Source organism: Gorilla gorilla, chromosome 20 (assembly GCF_029281585.2).
Source record: "Gorilla gorilla gorilla isolate KB3781 chromosome 20, NHGRI_mGorGor1-v2.1_pri, whole genome shotgun sequence".
In the NCBI taxonomy this organism is placed as follows: domain Eukaryota; kingdom Metazoa; phylum Chordata; class Mammalia; order Primates; family Hominidae; genus Gorilla; species Gorilla gorilla.
The window spans coordinates 30,403,132-30,416,507 of NC_073244.2; the positions used below are offsets into that span (position 1 = coordinate 30,403,132).

The 13,376-nt window shown below is 45.5% G+C and overlaps 1 non-coding gene across 9 annotated transcripts in view; it reads left to right on the forward strand.

The window, feature by feature from the left end:
* LOC101128475 (uncharacterized) overlaps positions 1 to 13,144 on the forward strand; it is a 34,428-nt gene extending 21,284 nt beyond the window's left edge. For 4 of the 9 annotated variants that reach the window (XR_010131938.1, XR_010131932.1, XR_010131936.1 and 1 more), the window contains one exon: positions 3,449 to 3,815. This is a non-coding gene — a transcript (uncharacterized protein). Of the gene's footprint in view, positions 1 to 3,448; positions 3,816 to 9,355 lie in introns of those variants that run through there. The other 5 variants (XR_010131934.1, XR_010131931.1, XR_010131935.1 and 2 more) reach the window with 3 other exon arrangements.
* Positions 13,145 to 13,376: the final 232 nt, after the last annotated feature.

The following is a 13,376-nucleotide window of genomic DNA, read 5'->3' on the forward strand; positions in this document are numbered from 1 at the left end:
GAATTGCCACACTCTAACATATTGTATAATGCCCTCGAGTGTTACAAACGTGTTATCCCAGGGCACACAGCACAAAGGTGAGATTGTTTCTTATATGCACACCTCACCAATTATTAGGATTATCACCCTCACACAGGGAAGGAGCCTATGGCTGAAGTCTTGAATCTCAAATGCAAACAGAATCTCAAATGCAAACACTGTCCACAGTTGAAATTGTGATTCATATATGAGCCTCCAACCGCAGTTGAGATGGTGACACATTTCTAAACTCAGAACATAGCAGATGAGGACTCTACTCTCTTAAACCCAACAAACTAAGAGAGATGTTGACTAATACCTGGGCTTAGGGCCACAAGTATGGTCATGGGTGCTTACAAACATGATTTTAGAGTAAATTGTGCCTCTCATTTATACTGGATAAAGCCTTTGAGTAGTATAGTGTACTAACCAGGCGCAGTGGCTCACGCCTGTAATCCCAGCACATTGGGAGGCCGAGGTGGGTGAAATGAGGTCAGGAGTTCAAGACCAGCCTGACCAACATGTTGAAACCCCGTCTCTACTAAAAAATACAAAAAATTAGCTGGGCATGGTGGTGGGCACCTGTAATCCCAGCTACTTGGGAGTCTGAGGCAGGAGAATCGCTTCAACCTGGGAGGTGGAGGTTGCATTGAATTGAGATCATGCCACTGTACTCCAGCCTGGGTGATAGTGCGAGACTCTGTCTCACCAAAAAAAAAAAAAAAAAAAAAAAAGGAGTGTACTAACAAGACCCAGCACAGAGAGGAGATTTTCTTTTTTTCTTTTTCTTTTCTTTTGAGATGAAGTCTTGCTCTGTCACCCCAGCTGGAGTGCAGTGGCGCGATCTCAGCTTACTGCAACCTCCGCCTCCGGGTTCAAGTGATTCTCCTGCCTCAGCCTCCTGAGTAGCTGGGATTACAGGCACATACCACCATGCCCGGCTAATTTTTGTGCTTTTAGTAGAAACAGGGTTTCACCATGCTGGCCAGGATGGTCTCAATCTCCTGACCTCGTGATCCGCCTGCATCAGCCTCCCAAAGTGCTGGGATTACAGGCGTGAGCCACTGCAGCCGGCCTGGAGATTTTCACTGTTATATGAACACCCATCAAAAAGTATACATCATCATATTCTCACATAAACACAGCCCACTTTTGAAGTTCTGGATCACACCTAGAGGAAGTCAAAGGTGGAAAAATTGACTCTTATATATGGATCCAGTCCATAGGTGAGTTGGTGACACTCAGAGCAAGATCCAGTACACGTATGAGGCTGTGACTTCACTAATTAGACAAAGTCCACAGGAGGAGTATAGGCTGTCAGGTACAAATTTAGTTCACTGTTAACATTGTAACTCCTGTTCTTAGACACAACATACAGGAAGGGTTACCCTCCTTTACCTAAAACCGGAACATGTGTGGGATTGTTAATTTCATCTCTGCACCTTCCCACAGGTTTAATTGTAACGTTTCTCTCTGCCCAGCACCTGAGTGATCTGACTCTCTTGCCTAAGACCAGCCCACAGATGGAATAGTGACATATAGCTGAACCCAGAACTGAGGGGATGTGATTCTATTTTTCTGCATTGGTGCTGCTCACAGGGGACATTGTGACATATCGCTGGACCTTACACTTAAATGATTTGAGTCTCCTCCCCTGCCTTGGCACTGCCTATGGAAGGCATTGGGACATGTCTCTGAGCCCTACACCCAGGTTATGTGACTCTCCTGCCTGTTCCCCGACCACATAAGCAATTGTGACATATTGCTGGGTTTGACACCCTGGTAATGTAACTCTACTGCCAAAAAGGAGCATTGTGACATATATTTCCATTCATTACCCAGGTGGTATGACTCTCTTCTCCTGCCTGGTCCCTGCTCACAGAGGGAATTTTGACATATCCCTTGGCTCAGTACCAACAAGTGTGGTTCTTCTTCCATCATAAGTTCTGCTGGCAAGGGAGATTGAGACATATTGTGGAGCTCTATGCCAATGTGACATTACTGTTTTGCTTTGGCCTGGACCTCAAAAGGCATTGTGACATATTGCTGGGCCCAGCAACATGGTGACATGAGTCTCCTGTATGGACCATGACAACAGAGCATTGTGACATATCTTTAAGACCATCAACTATTTGATGTGACTCTCCTTTTCTACCAAGGTTTCCCCACAATGAGAGATTGTGACGTATCTTCTGGCCCAGAAATCAGGTGATGTGTTTCTCCTGCCTGAGCTTTGCTCATAGGGAGCATTGTGACATATCACTCATCTCAGCTCCCAGGTGATGTGACTGCACTGTCTGTGCCCTGGTTTCAGGAGGAAATTTAACATATCCCTGACTGAGCACCCAGGTTTTAATTCTTCTGCCTGGTGCCTTCTCTCAGAGAAGTTTGTGACATATCCCTGGCCTATTACCCAGATGATATAAGTCTCCTGCTCACTCCCTATCCACAGTGGAGATTGTGACATACATCTTTTTTCAGATCATAGGCGCAATGATGGCTGTCATATCTGAAACCAGTCAATAGGAGACATACTATCTCTCATATGTGGGCTTAGGTACATGGGTAAGATTCTCACTCTCCTCCTTTTAGGAAGGTCAGAGAAAATTACACTCTCACATATTGTATAAAGTCCTCAAGTGGTATACAGAGTGTCATAACGGCTCTAGAAAACAGATGGGATTGTGATTTATGTATGCACACTTTGCCAATTGTTAAGATTGTCACCCTCATCCGTGGACAAAGCCTACTGGAGAGGTCTTAAATCTTACATGTGGATGCAGTGCAGAGTTGAAATTGTGACTGTCATGTGAACATCAGGCAACAGCTGAGGTGGTGACTCATTAGTAAGCCTAGCTTATAGGCAGGTAACAGCTCTCATATCTGGACCCAGTCATTATAGAGGTGTTAACTCTCATATCTGGGCATAGAGCCACAGGTACGATCATGGGTCGATACCATTACAATTGTCTCCCAGTCACAAAAGATTGTGACTCTCATGGGAACCTTATAAATTCCTCGGTTGGTACAGCGAATGTTCTAACTAGGCTCATTGTACAGTTGAGGTTTTGACACTCATGCACACCCAGCTGACAGTAAAGATTGTCCTCTTTTCACATGAATACAATCCACTGGATGTTCTGAATCTCATATCCAGAGACAGTTGCAAGTTGGAAAATTTACTCTTATAAGTGAATCCAGTCCAAAGTTAAGTTGGTGACTTTCAGACCAAGATTGAACACACTGTTAGTCTGTGATTCCACTAAGGTGAAACAGCCAGTAAGAGGGATTGTGTCTCTATTCAATGATTCAATTCATTCTAAAAATGTGACTTGTGTACTTGGATTTAACATACAGGAGGTGTTGACTCTCATACCAAGAATTGGAGCATATACAGGATTGTTAGTCTCATCCTTGGTCTTTCCTTCAGGTGCGGTTTTGACACACTTCTGCCCAGCAGCTGAGTATTGTGATTCTTCAGAATTGGCCCAGCCTACAAATAGGATTGTGCCACACTGCTGGACCCAGCACCTAGATGATGTAACTATTCTCCTGCCTTGGTGCTACTCAAAAAAGACATTAACATATCTCAGAGCCTTGCACCCAGGTAATGTGAGTCTCCTCTCCTGCCTTGCTGCTGCACACAGAAGCGGGTTATGTACAGGATTGTTAATCTCATTTGGACCTTCCGGCACCTATGATTGTGACACATGCCTCTGTGTAGAACCCAAGTGAGTTTTCTCTCCTGTTTGGATTTAACCCACAGATGGAATCATGACATATCGCTGCACCAGAAACTAGGTGATGTGACTCTATTTTCTTGCCTCTGTGCTTTCCACATTAGGCATTGGGACATATCACTGGGCCTTGCATCCAGGTGATGGGAGTTTTCTTTTTCTTTCTTTCTTTCTTTCTTTTTTTTTTTTTTTTGAGACAGAATTTCGTTCTTGCTACCCAGGCTGGAGTTTAATGGTGCAATCTTGGCTCAAGGCAACCTCTGCCTCCTGGGTTTTAACAATTCTGTCTCAGCCTCCCAAGTAGCTTAGATTACAGGCATGCGCCACCACGCCTGGCTAATTTTTGTATTTTTAGTAGAGACAGGGTTTCTCCATGTTGGTCAGGCTGGTCTCGAACTCCTGACCTCAGGTGATCCACCTGCCTTGGCCTCCCAAAGTGCTGGGATTACAGTTGTGAGCCACCGTGCCCGGCCAGTGATGGGAGTTTTCTCTCCTGCTTTGGTGCTGACCACAGTGAGCATTGTAAAATATTGCTGCCATCACCCCTAGATTATGTTAACTCTCCTCTGCTTTGCCCACGTGGTTCATTGTGACATATTACTGGGTCTAAAACCCAGAAAATGTAACTCCCTTATTTAGGTTCTGCCTGCAGGAGCCATTGTCACACATTTCTCTGCTCACCACCCAGGTGATGTGACTGCCTTTTACTACCTAGTTCCTTCTCACAAAACATCTTGTGGCATACTGCTAGGCCCAGTACCTGGCTGGAGGATGGCTGGTGTGACTCCTCTCTTCTTTCTAGGTTCCACCTGCAGCAAAGATTGTAACATACCGCTGGGCCCAACAGCATAATGACGTTATTCTTTTGCCTTGGGCCTGCCCTCAGAAGGCACTATAAAATATTCATGGCCCCAGCGCCAAGGTGATGTGTATCTCCAGCCTGGATCCTGCCCACAGAGGGCATTATGACATATCTCTTGGCCCATCAGATGTTTAATATTATCTCCTCCCATTTCCTACCCTGTGTTTGCCTATAAGAGACATTGTCACATGTTCCTGGGCCCAGCACCTAGGTGATGTCTTCCTGAGACCTGTCCATATGGGGAATGTGATATATTGTGTGGCCCAGAACTTACTTGATGTGACTCTCCTCTCATGACTAGGCCCTGCTCACAGGTGTGATTGTGACACACAACTTGGCCTAGCCCCTAAGTTATGTTACTCTGCTCTTATTCTTCAGTCATTTTCACAGGGGGCATTGTGACATATTGCTAGACTGAGAACTTAGGTGAGGTGACTCTCCTCTACTGCTTGGAATATTCCCAGAAAGAGAGTTTGATATATTGCTTAGCCAGGATCCTAGGTAATGTTACTCTTTTCTCCTGCCTAAACCCTGCATACATTATGTATTTTGGCACATCACTGGGGCCACAACCTAGGTGATGTAACTCTCCTGCATGGGCTTTGCCTACAGGGGTATGATGATATATCTTTTCTTTCATCACCCAAGTGGTGTGACTCTCCACTTATGCCTGGGTCTTGATGAAAGAGGAATTGTGACATATCCCTGGCCCTAGCACTTAGGTGATGTAACTTGCCTTTATTGCCAGGGCATGGCATATTATGAATATTGGACGTATCTCTGGGACTGACACCTAGGGGATGAGAGGTTCCTGCCTTGGCCCTGCCCACAGGAGGCTTTGTGGCATGTCTCTGGCCTCATTACCTAGAAAGATGTGACTCTTCTCTTCTACCTGCATTCTTCCCACAGAGAAGATTGTGACATCACTGGATCCAGCAATTAGAAAATGTTTCTCTCCTGCCTGAGCCTTGCCCACAGGAATATGGTGACATATCCTTGGGCTCAGCACCCAGGTGATGGAACTCTGCCACCTGTGCCCTGTCTGCTTAGGCTATTGTGAAGCTGGTTTCAATACCCAGGTGATGTAACATTCCTGCCAGGCCACTGCCTTCCAGGGATATTGTTACATACCTTTGTGCCAATCACCAAGGTGATGTGAATCTTTTCACCTGCCTAGTCCTTGTTCACTAGGGGATAATGATATCTATTGCTGGTTTCAGCACCAAGCTGATGTTACTTGCCTCTTCTTCACAGATTCTGCTCACAGAAAAACTAACACATCACTAGGCCCATCAGTGAAATTATTTTGCCTGGCCCTGCCCTTAAAAGACATTGTGACATACTACAGTGCCCAGCATCAATGTAATTTGTCTCCTGCCTAAACCCTGCCTACTGGGGGCATTGTGACATATCTCTTGGCCCATCAATTATTTGATGTGACTCTACTTTCTTACCTGGGCTTTGCCAATAGTAGAGCTTGTGACCTATCTCTGGGCCCAGCACCTAGATGTTATGACTCTCCCGCCTGGTCCATGCACACAAAAAAGAGAGTGACTTATACTAGGATCAACACACAAATGATTCTATTCTTCTGCGTGATCCCAGCCCACATGGCTTATTGTGACATCTCTAGGTTCATCATCTAGATGATGTGACTCTCCTTTTCTTCCTGGGAACTGTCCATAATGAAGATTGTGACACATCACTTGGCCCAGCACCTATGTGATATGACTCCTTTCTTTTGCCTGGGCCTATCAGTTTGGGTGATTGTGTCATATAGCTGTACTCAGCACCTTGATTATGTGACTCTCTTGTTTCTCCTGAGTCTTACCCACAGAGGTCATTGCAACATATCCGTGAGCCCCTAATTTAGGTAATTTGACTCCTGCCTGGGCCCTACACTCAGTGATTTTTGTGACATAGTTTTTGACTCAGCACCTAGGTAATGTGCCTCTTCTCCACTGCTTGGATTCTGTCACAGAAGGTATTGTGATATATCACTGGGGCTGACACCTAGGTGAAGGTACTGTCTTCTCCTGCCTGGGCCCTGCATAAATTGTATATTTTGACATGTCACTAGGTTCAACACATGGGTGATTCAACTCTCTCACATGGACCGTGAGCATGGGGTTATTACGACATTGATTTTTGTTCATCACCTAAGTGATGTGACTCCTCTCTGATCCCTGTCAAAAGGAAAGATAGTGACATATCACTGGAACCAGAAGTTAGGTGATGTGACTCTTCTGTCTAACAACCACATATTTTGGTTATTGTGACATTTCACTGGGCCAAACACCTCAGCCCTGTCCACAGGGGTTCTTGTGACATATATCTGCATCCATTACATAAAAGATGTGATGCCTTTTCTACCTGCACCCTGCCCACAGGAAAGGTTGTAACACACTGCAGGGCCCAGCCACCAGGTGATATGTCTCTCCTGCACGTGCATAACTTTCCGGAGAAAATTGTAACATGCCAGTGGTTGAAAACCCAGGTGATGTGACTCTCCTGCCTTTTCACAGCCCTCAGGGAAAAAAATTACATATCATTTGCCCAGCATCCATGTAATGTCACTCTTCTGGGTGGTTTGTGCCAACAAGTTGGTTGGTAACATATCTTGGCCCATCTCACAGGTTTGATGGTGACTCTAATACCTCCTACCAGCCAATAGAAGAGATACTGTCTCTCACAGGTAGGCTTAGAAAGAGGAGTAAAATTCCTGGCTGGGTGTGGCGGCTCACCCCTATAATCCCAGCACTTCGAGAGGTAGAGGTGGACGGATCATCTGATGTTGGGAGTTCAAGACCAGCCTGACCAACATGGAAAAACCCTGTCTCTACTAAAAATACAAAAAATTAGCCAGGTATAGTGGCATGTGCCTGTAATCCCAGCTACTCGGGAGGCTGAGGCAGGAGAATCGCTTGAACCCAGGAGGCGGAGGTTGTGGTGAGCTGAGATCACACCGTTACACTCCAGTCTGGGCAACAAGAGTGAAACTCTGTCTCACAAAAAAAAAAAAAAGAAAAGAAAAGGGAGTAAAATCCTGGTCTCCTCTCTGTATGAAGGTTATAGAGAATTACCACTCTCTTGTATATTGTGTAAAGCACTTGGATGGTACAGAGCATGTCTTCTGTACCACAGGACCCAGCAAACAGGTTAGATCATGTTTCATGTAAGCACACCCTGCCAGTTTTTAGGATTGTCATCCTCACACATGAAAGAGCCCACTGACTGATGAGGTAATAATTCTCATGGATGGATGCAGTCCATACTTAAAATTGTGACTATCTTATGTGAACATGTGGCCACACTTGAGATGGTGAATCATTTCTAAACCCAGCTCATAGTGGTGAGGACTCTCCTCTCTGGACCCAGCTAATTGGAGAGATGTTAAATGTCATACCTAGACTTGGGACCACATTAGATCATGTGTTCAGAGCAGGTTGCAACTCTCAGGCACACCATATACAGTCCACAAGAGAGTGCCCTGACAGAGAGAAGCACACAGGTGAGACTGTGAAATTTATATTCACACCCAGTCAATACCAAAGATTGTCATCCACTTAAACACACTCTTCTTTTGAGGTTCTGAATCTCACTTTTGGAGGCAGTTGAGTGTTGGAAAATTGACTCTCATTTGTGGATTTTTGTCCACAGTTGGGTTAGTGACTCAACCAAAATTCAGCACACCTTTGTGACTGCAACTTCACTAAGGAGCATGATTTATTTATTTTGAGATGGAGTTTTGCTCTTGTTACCTAGGCTGGAGAGCAGTGGCACGATCTTGGCTCACTGCAAACTCTGCTTCCTGGGTTCAAGTGATCCTCCTGCCTCAGCCTCCTGAGTAGCTGGGATTACAGGTGCCCACCACTATGCCAGCTAATTTTTTGTATTTTTAGTAGAACTGGGGTTTCACCATGTTGGTCAGGCTGGTCTTGAACTCCTGACCTCAAGTGATCCGCTTACCTCGGCCTCCCAAAGTGCTGGGATTACAGGTGTGAGCCTCCTTGCCCAGACTAAGGCACATAATTTGCAAAAGACATTGAGGCTCTTATGCACAAATCCAGTCCACCGTTGAGACTGTGACCCCTGTACTTAGACCCAACATGCAGGAAGTGTTGACTGTCATTCCTTGACTCAGGACATGAGTGTAATTGTTAATGTCATCACAAGACCTTTCTACAAGTGTCATGTGACATACATCTTAGCCCAGCATCTGAGTTATTTGTCTTTTCCTGGGACCAGTCCACAGTGCCATATCACCGGGCCCATACCCTTGGTAATGTGATTCTATTCTGCTTTGATAAAGCCCACAGTGGTCATTGTGACATTGCTTGGTGTTGCACCCAGGTGGTGTGAGTCGGCCCTTCTGCCTTGGTGCTGCCCACAGATGTATTGTGACATATTGCTGGGCCTATGTTATATTTATCTTTTGCTTGTGCCCTAAACACATAGCCTGAGTCCAACGACCAGGTGATGTAACACTTCATCCTGGACCTGTCTACAGAGGGGATTGTAATATATGTCTTCACCAATCACCCTGGAAATGTGACTTACTTTTCCTGCCTGTCCCTAATCACAGGGGGTACTGGGACATATTGTTGGGCCCAGCACCTAGCTGATGTGACAATTTTTTTGGGGGTTCTGCTCACAAAAGAGATTATGACATGTGATTGTGCCTAACACTAAGGTGATGTTACTTTTTTTTTTTTTTTTGCTTTGGCTCTGCCCTTAGAAGGCATTGAGACATATGGCTGGGCTCAGCACTAAGAAGATGTGAGTCCTCTGCCTGAAGCCTGACCACAGGGAGCATTGTGACATATTTCTTCACCCATTACAATCTCTTCTACGGGCAAAGCTGAGGTAAATGCCCGTTTTACCTACATGATGTGACATTCCTCTTCTGCCTGGGCCATGCCCACAGAATAGAGAGTGATGTATTGGTGGGGCAAGCAAAACAGTGGTGTAATTATTCTGCCTGGTCCCTGTACACAGGAGTCACTGTGATACATGTTTGGGCCTCCCACCTAGATGATGTGACTCTTTTCTTCTGGAGTTTGTCCACAGTGGGAATTGTGATATGCCACGTGACATAGCTCCTATGTGATGTGACTCTTTCTCATTCTTGGCCTCTTTCCACTGGGGTTACTGGAACATAAAGCTGAGCCCAGCTCCTCGGCTGTGTCTCTGCTTTATAAGCCCTACCCACAAAGGACATTGTGACGTATCTCTAGGCTTCTCACCTAGGTAATATTACTTTTTTACCTAGGCCCACCCCCCAGCGGTATTGTGAAATACTGCTGGACCAACATGCTAGATGATAGGAGTCTCTGCTACTGCTTGGGGTGTGATTAAGAGGAAATTGTGATGTGCATTTGGGCGCATCCAGCACCTAAGTGATGTTAACTCTCCTCTTGTGCCTGAGACCTGCATGCAATATGTGTTTTTGTGTTTTTTGTTTGTTTTTGAGATGGAGTTTTGCTCCTTTTGCCCAGGCTGGATTGCAATGGTGCAATCTCAGCTCACCACAACCTTCATCTCCCAGGTTCAAGCAATTCTTCAGCCTCAGCCCCCTGAGTATCTGGGATTACAGGCATGTGCCACCAAGCCCGGTTAATTTTTCTGTTTGTAGTAGAGATGGGGTTTCTTCATGTTGGTCAGGCTGGTCTCGAACTCCCAACCTCAGGTGATCCACCGACCTCAGCCTCCTAAATTGCTGGGATTACCGGTGTGAGCCACCGCACCTGGCTGGCATCATGTATTTCAACATGTCTCTGGGACCAACAACATGATGATGAGACTTTTCCTGTGTGGGCTCTCACACAGAACTATTCTAACACATCTTTTCATTCATTATCTTGGTGATTTGACTTTTCTGTTCCACTTGAGCACTGCCAAAAGAAAAATGTGTGGCAGATCACTGGACCTAGCACCTAGGTGATGTGGCTCTTCTCACTTGCCTGAGACCTGCATATTTTGGTTATTGTGACATATCACTGAAACAAACACCTAGGGGTTGGAAGGCTTCTTCCTGAGCCCCTCCCACAGAGGGCCTTGGAATATATTTTTTTATTCATCACCTGGGAGATGAAACCCTCTACTTCTACCTGCCTTCTTCCCATAGAGAAGATTGTGATATATTGCTGGGCCCAGGAACCAGGTGTTTTGTCTATCTTTTCTGGGCTTTGCCTACAGTGAGCCTTGTGACACATTTAGCTGAGCCCAGCACCCAGGTGATCATACTCTTCTTCCTACACCCTGCTTTCAGGAGAGGATTATAACATCTCTGGTTGAGAACTCTGTGATGTGACTCTCCTTGCTGGTGCATGCTGTCAGGGAAGATTGTGACATAACCCTGGCTCAGCACACAGTTGATGTGACTCTTGTGCTTGTTCTCTACCCACAGGTGGAATTGTGACATATAACTTGGCCAAGCACACAGATGTAATGGTGTGGTGACTCTCATACCTAGAACTGGGACCTGTGCAGGATTGTTAATTCATTACTGGACATTCCTGTGGGTGTGATTGTTACATATGCCTATGTTCAGCACCTGAGTGATTTGATTTTGCTGCCTGGTCTCAGTCCAAATGTAAGATTGTGATTTATCGCTGAATCCAGCACCTCGGTGATTTGACTCTCCTCTTTTTTTGTGGGAGGGATCCTGCAAATTTTGGGTATTGTCAATTATTGCTGAATCCTGTACCCATGTTATGACTCTCCCAAATGTGCCTTACCTGTTGTGGCACAATATATCACATTAGACATTGTTAAATATTGTTGGGTTCAACACCTGGGTGATGGATGTAACTTTTTTTCTGGGCCTGCCTACAGGGGACCTTGTGGCATAACTCAATGCCCATCACCATGGTAATGTTACTCTCTTCTCCTGCCTGATCTCTGCTCACAGAGAAATTGTGACACATCACTGGCCTAGCATCTAGGTGATGTGACTCTCCTCTTTTTTTCAGGCTCTGCATATTTGGGTATTGTGACATATTGCTGAACTCAACACCTAAGGGATGGGAGTCTCCTACCTAGGCCCTTCCTACAGGGGACATTGTGACATGTCTCTGCATTCCTCATCCAGGAGATGTGACTCTCCTTTTCTGCCTACACCCTGCCTACACAGAAAGTTGTGGCATATTGCTGTGGTCAGCAACCAGATGATATATTTCTCCTGCCTGGGTCTTTATTACAGGAAAGATGATTGACATATTGCTGGGCCCAGCATCCAGATGATGTGACTCTCTTCTTCTGTTGGTCCTTGCTTACAGGGAAACTGTAGCATATTGCTACACCCAACACCTAGCTTATGTGATTCTTCTTTTAGGTTTGCCTTCAGGGAACATTGTGACATATTGCTGGGCCCTGCACTGACAATTTGTGACTCTTCTGCCTGTGATTTGCCCACTTGGGGCATTGTGACATATTGCTGGGTTTAACACTCAGGTGATGTAACTTTTATGCCTAGGCCTTGCTTACAGGAGGCATTTTGAAATGTCTTTGTGGCTGGGCATGGTGGCTCATGTCTGTAATCCCAGCGCTTGGGGAGGCCAAGGTGGGCAGATCGCAAAGTCAGGAGTTCGAGACCAGCCTGGTCAACATGGTGAAAACCTGTCTCTACTAAAAAAAACAAAACAAAACAAAAAAACCCACAAAAATCAGCCAGGTGTGGTGATTGGTGCCTGTAGTTCCAGCTACTCAGGAGGCTGAGGCAGGATAATCGCTTAAGTCCAGGAGGTGGAGGTTGCAGTGAGCTGAGATCGCACCACTGCACTCCATCCTGGGCAACAGAGTGAGACTCCATCTCCAAAAAATAAAATAAAATAAAATAAAAATACAAATGTCTTTGCACCAGTCCTACAGGTGATGTGACTCTCTTGCGTTACCTGGTCTCTGCTCCCAGGAAGAATTGTGACCTTTCACAGCGTATAGCTAATTTTTTTCTTTTATTTCTTAGTTTTTCTCCTGCAGGAAAGATTGTGAAATATTACTGAACTAAGCACCAAAGGGATATATTTTTTTTCTTGGACCTGCCCACGTAAGACCTTGTGACATATTGCTGGGCCCTACACCTAGATGATGTGAGTTTTCTGCCCATCAACTATTTTATGTGACTCTCCTCTCTTATCTTCACTTTGTCCATAGGTTAGCTTTTAATATACCTTTGGGCCTGGGTCATGCTAACAGAAGCAAGAGTGACTTATTGTTGGGCCCAGCACACAGGGGATGTGATTCTTCTGCTTGGTTCCTGCTGAAATGGTCATTGTGACATATCTCTGGGTCAGTTGGCTAAATGACAGGACTCTTTTTATCTTTCTGGAGCAGTCCAAGTAGGAAATTTGACATATCGCTGGGCCCAGCACATATCTGATGTGACTCTCCTCTCATGCCAAGGCCTTGCCTACTGTAGTGATTGTGCCATATAGCTGGGCCCAGCTCCTATGTTATCGGACTCCTGTTTTCTTCCTGAGCCCTATGAAAAGATAGCATTATTAAATATTTCTGGGTCTTTTACCTAGGTGATGTGACTTTTCTTTCTGGCTTGTCCTCTCAGAGGGTATTGTGACATGTTGCTGAATGCAGCATTTAGGTGATGCGACCCTTCCTCTACTGCTTGAACTCTGACCACAAAGGGATTGTGATGCATCACTGGCCCAGCACCTACGTAATAGGACTCTTTTCTCTTGCCTGGACCCTACAAACATTTTGCATTGTGACGTGTAGCTGGGTCTGCCACCCAGGTAATGTGA